Genomic DNA, 17,224 nt, shown 5'->3' on the forward strand with positions numbered 1-17,224 from the left:
CGCACCCAGAAAGTCCAATTCGTTGTCTCAACACCCCCAAATCAGCCGCCCTCAGAGAAAGATGAAGGATGCAATTGCAGTGGCTCCTCATTGCTCACAGATTCCGTATTTTCGATTCACCTCCTTGCTAACACGTATTTGTTGCCCCAATCAATCCCCAGTTCCTTCACAGTCACTGGTGGGCATGCGCAGACTGGTGAAAAATGTGTTACCTGATGCCTATGTTCCCAGCTGAGGTGGAACAAGGCAACTGTCTTGTTTCATTTCTCATACTATAAACAGGTGTCCTTTTGGAGGTCTATTTAGAGCCACGTTTTTAACATTTTTGTGCTTTTTTGGCGGGGTGATTATGCTATTTACAGTGGCTGGCGAGTGGAGTGCTGCAGTGCTGTCTGTGCGGTATTCCTAAGATCTGGGAAGGCTGTGGCAGGACTTACAGAGTAAATATGTGCCAGATAAACTTTGTTCAGGTGCAAGTGATAGTGCTGTTGGCATGAATTCAATGTAAATGTATCAACAATATATTAAAGCAGGCGTCCAGTATCAACAATATATTAAAGCAGGCGTCCTTAGAAACACAAAACAAAGTTATATATCGATCAGTTGATAAAAATGTTGTGACCGGAGGCTCTCAGGAACCTAGCGCTGTATTTTCCCTCAGGAGCACTGGTTTCATACTCATTAATTCAGGGTTTGCAGCGGCTTTACAGGACAAAACCATTGCAAATAATGAGAATCGACTGTACTACGCAAGGTGCCCAGATTTGCACACAATAGGTCCAGTTGTGTTTGCACACGAGTGTGCATGCATAACCACACTTTTCTGTGTACTCAACACCGCCATTAGTACTGGCACCAGCCAACCCCTCCAAGGGGCGAGGGGTATAGGAACTGAATGTGGGAGCTCAGGGGGTGGAGTCAGATGCTCCCGGATTCAAGCTCAACTGGGGGCTGTGTGCCTGCAGGCTAGTCACAATCAAAGCCAATTTCCTTATGTGTGAAGTTAATCATTGTCACGAGGTAAAGTACTGTGCATGTCAGGCTGCCAAGCACAGTGCCTGGCACACAACAAGCCACAGCTGGGATGGAGTTTTGGGGCAGTGGCAGGACAGAGCCTTTAAGGCCCTTATATCTATATAGGGCAAGTATGGGGGCCCAGGAGAACCAAACTTAGGGCTTCCTCCTCCTTAGCAGGCTGGCCTTCCTGCTCTTGCAGGCCTGGGCCTCACTGTGCCCAGTGAGACCTCCAGGAGCACTGGAGGCCGCAGAGCCCAGGAACCAGAGGGTCAAAGCCAGAAGGTGTTCAGAAGCAGGAGACTCCAGAGGTCCCCAAATGGCAGCCCACAGGCCATACTGTGCCTGTAAAACCACTCTCCTTTGGTCTGTACGTATGTGTATTCTCATTTCAGTCAACATTTATAAATTGAGAGAGTTCATATTTCAAAAACCCAGATTTCTAGCTTATCTTAACCCCAAAGATCCCGCAGCTCTGTGCCTGCATGCCTGCATGGCAGTGATGGGCTGAGGCTGAGAAGTGGATCCTTTCTGCTAGTTCTTACCCATGCTCTTGTATTTCACCTGGGCTGTTTTGTTGTTAGCAGCCTAGCATTGGAGTTTGGAATCGCTAGTCTGGTTCAATCCCATTTTATAGGTGGAGGATCTGAGGTGGTGGGGTGGCACTTGTCCAAGGCCACAGGAAAATCAGTGGCAGAGCTGAGACTCAAGGGGGAAATTCTGTTCAGGAAAAGGCTGCTGGGGTGGAGAGGTAAAGCAGAGACCATCAGCCCTGGTTGCCATCAGAAAAAAGCTCTCTCCTTCCCACCTATTGCAGACAGCGGCCTTCCCCACGTGTAAGATAACCTCCTCCCTGGCTCTGCTGACACAGTGCTCTCAGGTGTCCCTGTCCCCTGCCTTTTCCCCTCAGCAGGCAAAGGTCTTCATCATCACAGGGGTCCCTGGGGAGGCATGCAGGGCAGGGGCTTTTCCTAGTGCAGAACCCAGCTGGAAAAAACCTAGTTCTCAGTAGATGATGGACCGTGGGCTTTAGCTTCCTCATATGCAACATGGGGTTTCAATTGTGACAATTTAATCGGATAATGCTTGTGAAGAGTCTTGGCACACACCACCCAATGAGCAGTAATTTCCTTCCCTTTATAAACCAAGGTCCAGAGACAAGTGAATAATTCCAAGGATGTCATAGAATTAGCTCCAACTGCATAATTTTTTTTTTTTCCTTTTCAGGGCTGCACCCACAGCATATGGAAGTTCCCAGGGTAGGGGTTGAATCAGAGCTGCAGCTGCCAGCCTACACCACAGCTACAGCAACACTGGATCCAAGCCACACCTGCAAACTTTGCTGCAGGTTGCGGCAACACTGAATCCTTAACCCACTAAGAAAGGCCAGAGATCAAACCCGAATCCTCATGGACACTATGTCAGGTCCTTAACCCACTGAGCCACGATGGGAACTCCCAACTGGGTAATTTTTAAATGTTAAATATAGTTCTATTTATGAAAGTTATTATAGCTACAAAAGTAGCACACACCTTAAAAAAAAAAACCAAAAAAACAAACAAAACAAAACAAAAAAAAACTTCCAGAGTTCCCTTTGTGGCTCAGCAGTTAACAAATCTGATTAGGATGCATGAGGTTGTGGGTTTGATGCCTGGCCTCGCTCAGTGGGTTAAGGATCCGGTATTTCTGTGAGCTGTGGTATAAGGTTGCAGATGCGGTTGCAGATGGTGTTGCTGTGGCTGTGGTGTAGACCGGTAGCTGTAGCTCCAATTCGACCCCTAGCCTGGGAATTTCCATATGCTGCAGGTACAGCCCTAAAAAGCAAGTAATAATAATAAAATTAAAAAATTTAAAAACTTTCATTTTTTGCTACTCAAAGATAAACCACTGATTAATTTGATTGATACTCCTCCTAGTTTTTTTCTAATCACAGAAAAAAAAATTGGGAGGAGGAGGTTGTTATTTTTACATAGTTGTAAACCATGGTGTAGAGACACCTTTTATCTTTTACAAGTTTAACATGGTTTATTAATTGCCTACGATATGGCAGGTTCTTTACAAAAGTATTTTATGGGCTGTATAATATTCCATTTCATGAGTCTATCATAGTTACCTTAACATTCTCTTCTGGTGAACATTTAGATTTTCTCATTATTAAAAAGAATGCTGCTATGCACATTGAGGTATATGGAACAATTAGTCAACAGGGACCTGCTCTATAGTACAGAGAACTCTACCCAGCATTCTGTGATAATCTATGTGGGAAAAGAATCTGAGGGAGAGAATGGATATGTGTATATGTATGACTGGGTGACTCTGTTGTAAGGCAGAAATTATCACAGCCTTGTAAATTAACTATACTTCAATAAAACTTAAAAAGAAGGCTACAATAGGAGTTCCCTGGTGGCTCAGTGGGTTAAGGATTCAGCATTGTTACTGCTGGGGCATGGGTTTGATCCCTGGCTTGGGAAATTTCATATCCTACAGGCATGACCAAAAAAAAAAAAAAAAAGAATGCTATGATAGACATTTTTGTACGTAATTATTTTACTGTGTTTAGAATTACATCCTCTGCGTGGATCCCCAGTAGTAGATTTATAGGGTCAAAAAGCATGACTGGGCTGCCAAACTGCTTTCCTAAAGGGTTGAGTTGTCTGTTGAGTCTCCCCCCTATAGCATATGCACAGCAACTATGTTTTCTCTTGACAAAACCACTGGCACTTAGCCTTGCCTCGTGAAAGGCAAGGAATTCAAGCTCAAACCCAAGAATTACCCAATACGGTCTGTGTCTCTTTGGCCTTGTGATAAGTGTCTTCATTCCCACAAAGAGGGAAACTGAGGCCTCTGAGAGACCTAGCTCCAAAGTGGCCTAGCTCCAAGGCTGGAAGCCGGTCCCCCCAAGGTGTCATCATCACCTCTTCGGCTTTGCTGAGGGTCACAGGAATCAAGAGCATCAAGGTGCCCACCGTGGGCCCTCTCCCTGTAGAGATCAGAGGTCTGTGTGGACTCTGACGCTACATCCCATGGGATCTCAAGGACACGGGCTCCCTGTTTGCAAAATGAAGCTACCTCTAGGTGCTGTCCTGTGATTCTACGTGGTAGTAGAGAGGGACTGAAGTCAGAGGCTGGAGTCTCTCTCTGAGCCTCTCTCATACACATCCACACGTACTCATGCAGAGGGAAGCTGCTGACCCAAAGCTGCACACGCATACTGGGACTGAAACCCCCACAGGGCCCTCAGGGGTAAGACACAAATTGGAAGAAAATGTCTGCAAAGCATATGTACTTGACAAAGAACTTGTATCCAGCCTGTATAAGAACTCTTAGGACTCAATAATAAGGCCAACAGCCAAATGGTTACATATTTAAAAGCCAGCAAAATATTTGAATAATTCACCAAAGAAGATATATGGGGGGCATATACAATGCTCAATGTTATTAGTCATTAGGAAAATGCAAATGAAAACCATAAGAAGGTACTGCTATTCACCTAATAGAATGGTTAAAATCAAAAGGGCTGATCATACCAAGTGCTATTGAGGACGTGGAGAAAGTGGAACTTGCTGCTGGGGGTAGAAAAAGGTACAACCACTTTGGAAACACTTTGGCAGGTTTTTTTTTTTAAGTTATATATATATTTACCAAATAACCTAGCCACTCCACTTCACTCCTAGTATTTACCCTAGAGAATACGAAGGTATATCCATACAAAGACTTACACATAAACATTCATGGCAGCTCTATTTGTAAAAGCAAAAAAAAAAAAAAAAAAAAAACTGGAAAAAAACCACATGGCCATCAACAGATGAAGGGAGAAACAAATCATGGTTTATCCTTACAGACAATGGAATACTACTCAGCAATAAAGAGGAATAAACTGTTGATGTACATACAACATGAATCTCTAAATGATTATGTTGAGTGAAAGAAGCCAGACCCTTTGCCCCCAAAAGAAAATGCTGTATGATTCCATTTATATAAATTCTAGAAAATGCAAAGGAAGTGACAGCGACCGAAAGCAGGTCAACGGTTGCTTGGGGAAGGGAAGAGAGATAGAGGCATGAGAGGAAGGAATTACAAAGACACAAGAGGAAATTTTGGGGGTTGATGAATATGTTTTTTAATTGTGGTGATGGGTTCATGGGTTACATAGTATGTCTAAACTTATGAAGCTATACACTTAAGTGTATACGGCTTGATGTGTGTTGACTACATGTCAGTAAAGCTAGGAGGGGAAGGGGCAGGGGAAAGAAGAGAAGGAAAAGTAGCAGCAGGCAGGAGGAGTCTTTCTAGAAAACCCAGCACACACATACATGGACACAGACACACAGATGTACATGCATTGAGTATGGAACTGCCACTGGGCCTCTAGGAAAGTCCTAAGAGTCTCTCAACTCAGGGTTCCATTTTCAAGAAACACCAAGGCTACTTGTCATTCACTCATTATGTGTGTAGCGTACTTCCTGTGTGCCTGGCTTGGGGACTCAGAGATAAATCAAACACAGGCCCTGCTCTAGGCAGTTCATGCTATTGGCCATGGTGCAGCCTTCCCCAAATTCAGTCTAAACACTTAGCCTCATGCCCCAAACATTCCAGTCAGGTTCCTGCCACAGGATATATTAGAACTCTTTTTGGACCCAATTTTGTTTCTAGCCTCACCAACTCTTGGGAGAAAGCCTTCAATTAGCTCCAACTCCAGCAGACTTCTGTCTTTTATCTGAGCTAAGCAGACATCCAAGCCGAACCCCAACAGACTTCAATAATTGACTAATGAGATCTGAGTCAAAGTCTTCACAGAATCACAGAAATTCAGGGAAGGAAAGAATCTGAAGGTTTCAAAGCCCACCATCCATCTATTGAAGCTCCATTTCTTTGAAAAACATTCCTATTCTGCTGTCACCCAGACCCAGTGTGAATACTTCCAAGGAGAGGGGAGCTGACTACCAACCGAAGGTGTACTGGATCCTTGGAAAATTAGAGAGGTTATAAAGTTCTCTCCTTCTAACTGTGGATGGAAAGGTACTGGCATTTATTAAGCACCTACTGTGTGCTAAACCCTGTGCAGCTGAGGCCTATGCCAGAGCCATGACAGCACCAGATCTGAGCTGCATCTGCGACAGCTTGCAGCAACCCTGGATCCTTAACTCCCTGAGTGAGGCCAGGGATTGAACACACATCTTCATGGACACTATGTCAGTTTTTTAATCTGCTGAGCCACGATGGGAACTCCTATCCTTTTTAAATGTAATAGTTTCAAAATGCCCTTCTCTAGCTCTTAGCCTGGCTCACTCCAGTCAGGCCCAGGGCTGGTAATACCGCTGATAAGGGCCCAGCTAAAGGCCGAGGAGGGAGGAAAGCATATTCGCAGGCCCAAGAAAATAGAAATACGGAGAGAAAGAGAATGAAAAAGCAAAGGGAGAAAAGGGGTGGGGAGGATGTGGGCTCTAGAATCAGATATTTGGTAGCTCAGCCTCCTACAATGGACAAGTTGCTTAAATTCCCTGTGACTCAGTTTCCCCATGTATAATAATTCCTCCGCAGAGCTGTAGGAGGATGCGCTAAGTCACACATCCCTGGTGTGCAGCAGTGCTGATTGTTTACCCGGAGAAGAGCTGGGACCTGGGAGGCAGAGAAGCAATTGAGGCCACGTATGGGGACATGGGCTGTGTGCCAGGCCCTTTTACAGATCATCCCTTCTCCTTTCAGGCAGGAATGATTGATCCCTCTGTGGTAGATGAGAACATGGCCCAGGGGGTTAGGCCATTGGCTGAGGTCTCAGGCTAATATGAGGCAGAACTGGACACGAGCCAGGCCTGACTCTGAAGCCAGTGCTCACCCTGAGCAGCAAGTAGCTCCTAGGAGGCCCAGTCAGTTCAGCTCTAACGTGAGGTGCCCTAATGTGAGGAAGATGGCCTGTGCCAGATGCCGTGGGCTTCGCCTCTGTGCAGAGGCTTTGGCACACCTTTCTCCCAGGAGAGCTCAATGTCCAAAGTCTGCCACTTCTGAAAGGGAGGCTGGGAAGGAGGTGAGTGGTACAATGAAGAGAGGAGGGGTAGCTGGGAGGTGAGAGGAGGAAGTGGTGCCAGACCAGCCTCCTAATGAGGTTTCAGAAAAGACCCAAGGTTCACTGGGCTCCTGTTCCCACCATTTAAAAAGCCCAGAGCACAGAGGGATGCCCTTTGCTCAGAGGTACTGGCTCTCCAGCCCAGCTCTCCCACTTAGGACTCACTCACCTTATCCAGTCCTGTTCCTCTCCCTTTCCCCAGACCTTTAGATCCTGCTCTAGTTCCTCCTCTTCCTCCTCCTCCAGGAAGCCTTCCCAGATAGACCCAGCCTACAGCTTCTCTTTCTCCTGGCAATGTTAGTGGCATCCACTGCTTGTATCACCTGTGACCAGTCCTGTACTAGAATCCCAGATCCTGTGGATTGCAAGACTGTCAATCACAGCCATTCCAAACTCCACTGCACTACAAGAATTCCTTCTAGAACACCCAGGCCTATGTGAGCAGCTCAGAGGTGAGGAGCTAGCTCTCAAAACATGCAGTTGCACTGCTAAGTGGTTTTTCAATTTAGAATGTTCTTCCTTGAACTGGGACAAAATTTCCCTCCCTGATTGGCACTTGTAAGTGCTGGTCTGGGGTCTGCCCTTCCAAGCATGTGGAAGCCTGAACTCTCCCCTGTGACTGAATGTTGAGTATCTGCAGACTATGATCTTTATCCCTGAGGACATGTCCAATACACCTAAGTTGGGGGTCTCAACCCTACTTCTTCATGGTTATATAACTCTGGCCAGTTCCTTGTTCCACTAGTCTCAGCTTTCTCAACTCTAAAAACTCCCTACCTCACCAGGTGGCACTGCCTCACCTGTCTTATGTGGTCCTATGTGGTTTGTTTTGTTCAATGATCACTTTAGAGGCACTATGGCTTAGAAGAAAGAACACAGCTTTGATGCCAACCAGACCAGCATTTAAGTGCAGGCTCTGCAATGCAGCAGCTGAGTAACTTTGAACAAACTACTTTCCCTCTCTGAGCCTTAGTGTCATCCATAAAATGAGGGTAACATATGGTAAGTGGGCCTGAATTGTTTTGCTTCTTGTTTTCTCTGACTCATCTGTGTCTTGGCCTTTCTTCTGGATCTGCCCAGTTTTCCAAGTTATCACTAATGCAGCTACCCTTTTACTGAGCACCAGTGTGTGGCAGGCACAGCGCCAAGTGCTTCAGAGGAAGATTCCATACAATCCCCACACCCACTCTTTAAAGCAGGTACTGTACAGCTGGCATCCAGTACTCAGAAGGCACACAATCGCGTGGCAGCTGTTATTAATATTTCCATGATCCAGGCCCGGTGTCCCGTCCTTATAATCTTTATCAGCCTAAAATGCTCCCTGAGGGTAGGGAACACATGTCCATGCTCACTTCTGGAGGCACTGGCTGAATGAATGGATGTAAACACGTCTTTGCATTCCCCCACAGTGGCCCGGATAAAGCCTGACCACGGGAGTTGCTTGATGAATATTTGATTAACTAGAGCCACAAAAATGTAAACTGTCCTCAGTGGCTTTAGTCTGAATCCCAAAATGCCCTGAAAGCATGTCAGCCAGGTTCCTCCTGCTAATTAGGAATTCCTCTGAGGTCCTTCTCTGAGAACGCTCCAGGCTTCCTCCACAGTCGAATCCCAGCTTTTCCTCGATGGTGGCCGTGTGGCAGATCTGTGTATGCAGGGACTGCTTGCTGTCTAGACCTCATTGCAACCCAGGCAGGAGGTGGCAGAACCAGCACGGCTTCCAGAGACCAGGAAGCGCCCCTCCCATGGAGGCGCTGCCAAGGCTTCTCCTCACGGCTGCCTCTCAAGGGTGGCTTCTGCGCCAGCTTCATGGGCCATCAGCCAAGTTCCCTCTTCTGAGGCTGCTGACCAAGCTTCCAGAGACCCTGTGGTAGAGAGGCCAGCTAGTGCCAGCTGCAAGGGGGCTCAAAGTGTCTGGAGGCCTCCATCCCTAGAAACCCAATCCTGACAGTGCTGCTGAAAGGGAAGGGGCACAAATAGGGCCTCTGAAGCTGGGGGCCCAGAAGCAGAAGGTCACAAGCAGCCAAAGTAATGTGTCCTCCTTGCAGACAGGGCATCCCTGATCCAGGCCTGCCTTCCAGCCTCGTTCCCCTTCTCGAATAACTATGAGTGCACATGCCTGGCATCTAACACTGTACATCAGGGGACACAGACTGATGGTCTGCCACAGACACACTGTAATATGTGCATTTAAAAATGCTTCCTGGTTGGCCACCTTTTAAATAATCATGAGATGTCACAAACAAGCATCCAGACTTCTGCCTTGTAAATGAGACCTGACCACATGAGGCCCACATTCTTGTAGGGCAGGAATGGCAGGGGCAGCCAGCGGCCTCTTCTTTCAAGCAAATACTCTCCAATTTGCTGTCACCCCCAAACAGCCCAATTGACCTGTTTTGCCTCCAAAGACAACTGGGTTTGAGGTCCTCTGCTTTACATGTTTTATTATGGCGCACAGACCTCCCAGTGACCTTACAAGGTTAGACGGCATCACTGTCTCACAGTCCTCATTGTTCGGATGAGGAAGCAGACACTCTGAGAGAAAATGTAACTTGGCCAGGATTTGAACCCAAGCAGCCTAGCTCCAGAGCCAAACACAAGGGCCCTGGGCAAAATATAGACAATATGGTGGTTTTTTCTTTTTTTTTTTTTTTGTCTCTTTAGGGCCACACCCATGGCATATGGAGGTTCCCAGGCCAGGAGTCGAATAGGAGCTGTAGCTGCTGGCCTACACCACAGCCACAGCAACCAGATCCGAGCCACATCTGTGACCTACACCACAGCTCACGGCTACACTGGATCTTTAACCCACTGAGTGAGGCCAGGGATCGAACCTGTGTCCTCATGGCTGCTAGTCAGATTCGTTTCTGCTGAGTCATGATGGGAACTCCTGATGGGTTTTTAATAAAGCAAAATACATTCAATTAGAAAGAGTGCTTATTTTTTCCTGATTTTATATAGCCTTCCCACTTTGGGGATAAAGGTATTTCAATATTCTCTGTCTCCTATAGGTTGTAATAGGAGAACAAGTTTCATTTGAATGTGCTTATCTGACAAAATTAAAAGTTGGCCAGCCTAGGATGGATTCCCAAGTGTACTGATCTTAGAAATCTAAGTCTGAGAACCACTGCTCTGCTACACAGCATTCCTGTCCCAGAATGCCAGCATGTTTTGGCTGCTCCTCTGGGGTCAAAACCCCCCACCTCTCCCTGTATCTCATCCCATCTTTGCCAAGGTAGCTTTTGAACGGAGCCTTTCCCAAGCCCTCTCCCTCCGGCAACCCACAGAGCATGTGTTCATGCCTCTTGTTGTATTTATCTCATTCTTCCTCAAGTTACAGTTATCTGTATCCTATCAACTCTTGTACCCCCTAACGTGGTTATAGAACAGAGGCAAGAATTGCTGAGTTTTTAGCTGGTCAGCGCTCGAAGAGCCCTTAGAGACCCCCACTGCTGACTATCATTTTGCAGGTGTGGAGAAGCAAAGAGCCTTGCCCCAGGCCACCCAGGAAGTCATGGCAGAGCTGCGGCAACTCTCCCAACCCCTCGGTGCTGGCTCTTTCCACTGCACCAGGATGCTTCCCAGATGCTCCCTTTTTGGTTAGCTCAGCATCTCAATTCAGAGGTGCTGAGCATGTGACAAACACTTCATAAATATCTGTCCATTAGGAGGTACAAAGAAGCCTAGGGAACATGGGCCTCATCGTCTCAGAGGGCCCTCAGCTTGAGTTTCAGTGCAAGCTGCCCACCGAATGAAGAAATACGGCCCCTGGGTCCACAGTGACCTGGATGTAGAAAGATTCCATATGGCTCAGAAATGCAGTCCCCTTAGGCCAGAATTATGATCTCAGCCTTGCTGAATAATCTTGGGGCAAATGCCTTCACCTCTTAAGGTGGTAGGTGCTCCAGACAGGTGGAAAAATGGCATGAGGAAGAATTCCTCAAGCTTATTGGATGGTAATAGGCACTAAACAGCTTTCCAAGAGCAACCTCAGACTCCTGCCTCTAGAGGCCTCTGAGAACAGGGAAGGTTCTGCTCCACCAGAGACAAATGGATGGTTTCATTGCAACTGTGCTACACAGTGAACTTGGATGGTCCCTCTGACTCTGTGGCCACTTTTTGGGTTGCTGGAGTCAAGAGCCAGCAAGTCTTTAGAACTGTTTGGAAAGGTCCTCAGCTGTGTAGAACATCATCATCTTCATCATCATCCCCATCATCCCACAAACTCAATGCAGAAAATAACGAGCTGACAATGGCATCACCTCTCTCAAGTCTTCCTGACCCATTGAGTAGGAAAGACCTTCTTCCCCTGCTCCCTGTCTCATTACTCCCCTGTCAGTACTATCACAGCTCCTAGATGGTCTGTCATACCTCCACATTTAGATGTCTGTCTCTCTCTGCTAGCTGTGAGCTTCTGGAAATTGGGAATCACCTCTTAATCTTTCCTGTATCCTGTGCACTTGGTTCAGGGCCTGATAAATAAACAAATACTGATCAATGTTTAGCTAAACAAAGGAGCTAAACACTCTCCACTCCCGTTCTTGGACAAGGTGGCATTTAGGTTATTTAGAGCCAGAGATGCATCCAGTCCATTTGGGACATGCAGAGGGAAACTGGCAGATCCAAAGTTACTCAGGCAAGTGAGAGGGCACAGACTAAAAGCAGCCCTTTCAACTCTCAGCACGGTGCACTTCCAGCGCAACTGTCTCAGGTTCCACAACACATTACCTGGGTGACTCTGGGCAGGCTCTCTCTGGCCTGGCTTTCTCACTTGTAAAATGGGTAAAATTATAGTGCCTACATAATGAGGTTGTCTGAGGAGTAAGGAACCTGTGTAAAGCAGAGCACAGTACATAGGAGATGCTCAAAAAATGTGCCTGTCATGACCGTCATTCGCTCCCAGCTGTTCTCCTGCGTACAGGGGCGCCCACCACCCAAGAGCAAAGCAGAGCTCAGGGTGAAAGGAAAACTTTCCAGCACCGACTTACACGCTCTTGAACTCAGCACATCCCCTGCAATAATCCCTTTGGGGAAATGCCAGAACTTTTGTCACGAATCCTTAGCAGCTTGCCTTTCTCCAAAGCCCTCTGCATGTGCGTGAGTGCATGACAACCCAGAGAGATGACAAGAAGGGGAGGTAGTAAAAACTGCAAGAGACCAGGTGTCAGATAACAGTTCTGCCACTTGGAGCTGTGCAGTCTTAGGCAGGTCAACCTCGCTAAGCCTCAGTCTCCTCATCTTTCAAATCAGGATAATCCGTTATGCAGATTACCTGAGAGGGCAATGATCAGCTACTCAGTAAATGACACTGAGAGTGATAATAGTTGTCTGATTTTGATTTAGCAAAATCCACTTGACAAAATGTCAGAAGGGGTCTTAGGGAACCATGTAGTCCAGTCTTCTCGTTTTACAGCTGGGAACCCAGAGGCCTTGAGAGGAGGTGTGACTGGCTCAAGGTCACACAATGAGGTGGTGGTGGAACAAAACCTGGGACCTGGGTCTCTGGATTTTTTTTGCCACATCTCCATTTTGGCTGGTTTGATTCTCCTTATCTGACCCCCTCCCCAAACACAGGAAGTGGCTGGGATCACTCTTCCCATCCCCCTTCCCTTCACGCTCATCTTTCACCAGCCAGAACCATCTGTTTGCCAATATCGCCATTCTCCCAGGCACATCTAGTCCCTTCAAGCCTGACTGGAGGAGAAGGCAAAAGAAATGTTGGCCACTGGCAAGAGCAATAATAACAGTAAGAGCAATAATAATGACAATGAACAACATGCACAGTGCCCTATACTTTAAAATGCTTTTCGCTATACTGTCAACACATTCCTGTAGTTTCTCCCTAACCTAGTTGGCTTAGGGACATAATTTTCCTCAACCTTATTCTATTTAACACTTACTAAGGACCTACTTTATGCCTAACTGTGAGCTAGAGGTTGGAGACCCAGGGAGGAAAAAGTCAGGGCCTCTGTTGGGAGAAGTTCAAAATTGAATGGGGATATAGGGCAGGTGAGGACGTAACTTCTTTCAGCTCAAATAGAGCAGCAGCAAAATGCCTTGCCCCACCCTACGGGGAGCCTTCTTTATCATGCTGTCAAGAGGCAGAATGTATCTGTGGAATAAACTGCAGCAAGAATGGATGAATGCAAGGCTGAACAGGACAGCAGGAGGAGGGGAGATAAAGAATAGAAAATATAGACACCAAACACTTTGACATCCTTGTCTCAGAGAGATTCTAGTGAGAGACTCTTGGGAGGACAAGACAGCAGCAGTGGGATCCAAAGGAAACCACGAAGCCTTGGTCCCTGCCCCCGCTCCCATTAGTACATAAGGTTCTGACGCTTCTGTTCCCTTAGGGACTCTGTCCTCAGATGCCAACATTTTCCAAACCCAGTCCTGGGCTACATCTGCCTCCTTGGGACCATCATTTGCTGGAATGATGTCAGCATCCTTGCAGTGGAAATGTTTGTACCTCCTGGTTGCTTCCTAGGCCCTCGTCCTGGCAGCCCAACACACTCCAGCATTCGTTTATCCCCTGGCAGGGAACCATCCACAGGGATGTGAAAGAGCCTAGTGGGGTGCGGGAGGTAGGAGAGAACAGGACTAAAAGCAGCCACCCCTCCTCTCTTCCTCTGGTCTATCTCCAAAGCCCTGTGTCCCTGAGAACCTACTATGTGCTAAGCACAGGCACTGTTTTAAGTACTTTCATGTACATTTCATTCAATCCTTACATCAACCCTCTGAGACATGTACCCTTCTTCCCATATTACAGATGAGGAAACTGAAGTGTGGGGAAGGGAAGTAACTTGACCAAGGTCACCCCCGTGATGGCGCAGGGATGCCAATATAGGACTGTCTAATGCCTCCAGTTCCATGAGGCCCACAAGGTCAGTGTTTCTCCTGAGAGTCCAGAGTTGAAAGAGATCAATTGAGGAAACCCCAGTTATTTCATAGACCCAAGTTTAAATTCTGGATTGTTTTAATAGAGCCATCCCCCTGACATGTAAGAGCTGCCTGAGTGGCATATTAAAATTGTACAGACCATCCAATCCAACCCTGCATTTAACAGATGAGCACACACACACCTACGCCTGGAGAATTTTAAGATGGCTACTTGTGGCCTACGAGCAAGCTCAGGGACTAAAACCCCAATGTCTGGCACTTTCCCTACCCTACCCTGCCTGCAGAGATCACCTTTTTTTGGGAAGCAACTCCAGCCCATCTCACCTCCAGAAGGGCAGAGAAGACAGAGGAAACCGGCAGGGTGTCACCAGGCCTCTCCTCAATTTGCAAGGTTGAGGAAGGGAATATGGGGCTCCCTGGGCTAGTAGGTGTTCCCAACAGCCCAGCTCCCTGCTGAGGAGCAGAAGGAGAAATCATCATATCCCTTAGAAGCTCCAGGGAGACTGAGGCTCAGATCTCCTACTCTAGGGACCATGGGCATTCCCCCCCCCCCCCCCCCACTTACTGCAGGGCCCTGACTCTTCTCAGGAGGAAATATGGGAAGAAAGCAGGCATTGGCACTTGACCTTGGGCTGGGTGTGGGGTTCCATCCTTCCCCCACCCCCAGGTACCCTTGCTCCTCTTCCAAGAAGGGAAGAGGCTTAAACGTTTGCCAAATGTCGGAAGAGGAAGACAAACAGGAATGGGGTGGTCCCTAAAATCCTCCTAATCGCCCACTTTGGTCATCTTGTCTTGCCACCAGCATCCTCTAATTAGTGAATTTCAAGGTGGTGGGGCGTTTAGAAGGATGTAGGGGAATGAAGGGAGGGTAAGAATGAGTCACAGTTAACCCCTCCTCGGCCGGTGCCCTCTAAGGGGTTCTACCGCAGCGAGCGGCCCCCGCCCGCCGCCCAGCGCGGTGCCGCGCAGACCCTCCCTCCCTGCTCCGCCCAGGCCTCCTCACCTGAGTCCACTCGCCCTCCGCAGCCCCGCCGCCGGCGCTCACCACTCCGGCCCCGCTTGGCGCAGCGCCTCTGCAGTTGCTGCTGCAGCTGCCTGGCCCAGATCAGCAACCTGCGGCGGTGGGGAAAAAAGACAGACAGGGGCGGGTGAGGGCGGGTGGGGGGGACACCCGGGCAGCGGAGCTCCCGGCCGCTGACAGCTGGGCCGCCGCAGCCCACCGCCGGGCGCTCCGTCCTCTCCCCCGCGCCTCCCTTCCCCCCACCCCGCAGTTAGCTCTCTGGGCTGCGGCGGCACAGCTGGGTGGTGGGCCCAGAGGTCCCTGTCATCACCTGCGGAGGCTTCCATGGCTTCGGCTGCCCTGCCCAGGCCGCCGAACTGCTCTCCGGAGCCCCTGCTGGAGGCGGCTAGCTGGGTGCTCGCCGGGGCTGGGGCTGCCGGGAGGGAGGGGAAGGGAGGGTGAGGTGGATGGAGAGGACCAGCCAGTCGGCGGCTCGCCGGCAGCTGCGTAAGCCGCCCGTCTTCACTTTGCTTCTTAAAGTGATAGTTAGCATCTCGCGCGGGAGCGGAGACGCCAGCACGTACGCATCAGGGGCCTCTCCCGCCTCCACCCCAACCTGCACAGTGGAGCTGGGCGGCGGGGCCTGGAGGAGAGCACGATGGTCCACTGACAGGTCTTGTGACCCAGGGCAAGTCCCTTCACCTCTGGGCCTCAGCTTTCTCATCTGTAACATGGGAAGATGATACCAATCTTACTTCTCGTCAGGTGGTCGGCTTAAATGGCAATTTGATCCTTATTCCTGTACGAATATTTTTTCACTCCTCAAACCAAGTACCTCTGAGTACCAAGGTTATTTAATGCAAACAGCACTCGGACTACTTAGAAAAATGATAGCAAGAATCTTAAATATCTGAAAACAAAAATGTTTTTCTTTGAAAAAGATGGAAAAATAAACAATCACAACCTAAAGTAAGTGTTCATTGTACACCTTTCTCCTCTGTCTCCCATCCAGGGAAGACATAGGGAAGAAGGGGAAAAAGAAGTGGGAAAAGTCCAGAAGGCCGGACTCTACCTAGCCCTTCCACTTCTAGGCCTGGTTTCTTATCTGCTCTATGTGTGAGAAGTGGGGTGCAATGGGAAGGGGCTTCCTCCTTCTGAATCAGCCCTATCTGATCAGTCAGGCCTCTGCTCTCCCTCACTCACCCCTCACTTCTTCCAGATTGCTGCTCAAATGTCACTGTCCTAGGGAGGCCTTCCTTGACCACCCTAAATAAAATAGTGACTCCCTCCTTCCTCCCTTCCTCTGCCCTAGTTTATCTATATTTCACCACTAGCTGACATATTGCATTTTTACTGTTTGTAGTCTTTCATCATTACCCCCACTAGAATGTACACTCCATGAGGGAAGGGACTTTGTTTTGTCTCCTGTCATAGCCCCAGTGCCTAGAATGGGGCCTAACGTATATCAGGTGCTCCAAAAATGTTCATGAGGACGCGGGTTCAATCCCTGGCTTTGCTCAGTAGGTTAAGGATCCAGCATTGCCATGAGCTGTGGTGTAGGTCGCAGACATGGCTTGGATCTGGCTATGTTGTGGTTGTGGCGTAGGCCGGTGGCTACAGCTCCGATTCGACCCCTAGCCTAGGAACTTTCATATGCCGCAGATGCAGCCCTAAAAAGCCCCCGCCCCCTGCAAAAAAAGAAGGAATTGGAACATTAGAAGGAAACTTGGAACATTAGGAATGAAAGGACAATAAAAATGGTAAATATTTGGGTAAATTTAATAGACTATTCTTCTCCTCTTGAATTCTTTAAAACATGTTTGACAGTTGAAAACAAAAAATTGTAACATTGTCTGATGAGGTTTCAATGTAGGTAGATGTAATGTACAAGACAACTACAATTACAGTATAAAGCAGGAAGTGTAAAGGAACTTATTTAGTACAAGGTTTCTACACTCCACTTGAAGTGGTAAAATACTGATTCTTAGTAGAGTATAAAAAGTTAAGTATGTATTTTGTGATCCTTAGAGCAATCATTTAAAAATATCCATAACAAACTATACAGTAAAAAACAACAAATAAATTAAAATAGAATTTTTTAATGTTCAAATATTCCAAAAGAAGAAAAAGAGGTAGAAACAGAAGAATGAAAAATAGAGGAAACAAACAGTAAACAAATAATAAAATAGTAGACCTAAATTCAAACATATCAATATTTACAGTAAATATAAATGATTTAAACA

The 17,224-nt window shown here is 47.7% G+C and overlaps 1 protein-coding gene across 1 annotated transcript in view; it reads right to left on the bottom strand.

The window, feature by feature from the left end:
• The window catches only part of SNPH (syntaphilin), a 42,100-nt gene extending 26,597 nt beyond the window's left edge, over positions 1 to 15,503 (bottom strand). Inside the window, 2 exon segments of the mRNA XM_003134341.4 lie at positions 14,985 to 15,094; positions 15,313 to 15,503. The gene's annotated coding sequence lies outside the window, so the exon portion shown is untranslated.

The sequence above is a fragment of the Sus scrofa genome, chromosome 17 (assembly GCF_000003025.6).
Source record: "Sus scrofa isolate TJ Tabasco breed Duroc chromosome 17, Sscrofa11.1, whole genome shotgun sequence".
NCBI lineage: Eukaryota > Metazoa > Chordata > Mammalia > Artiodactyla > Suidae > Sus > Sus scrofa.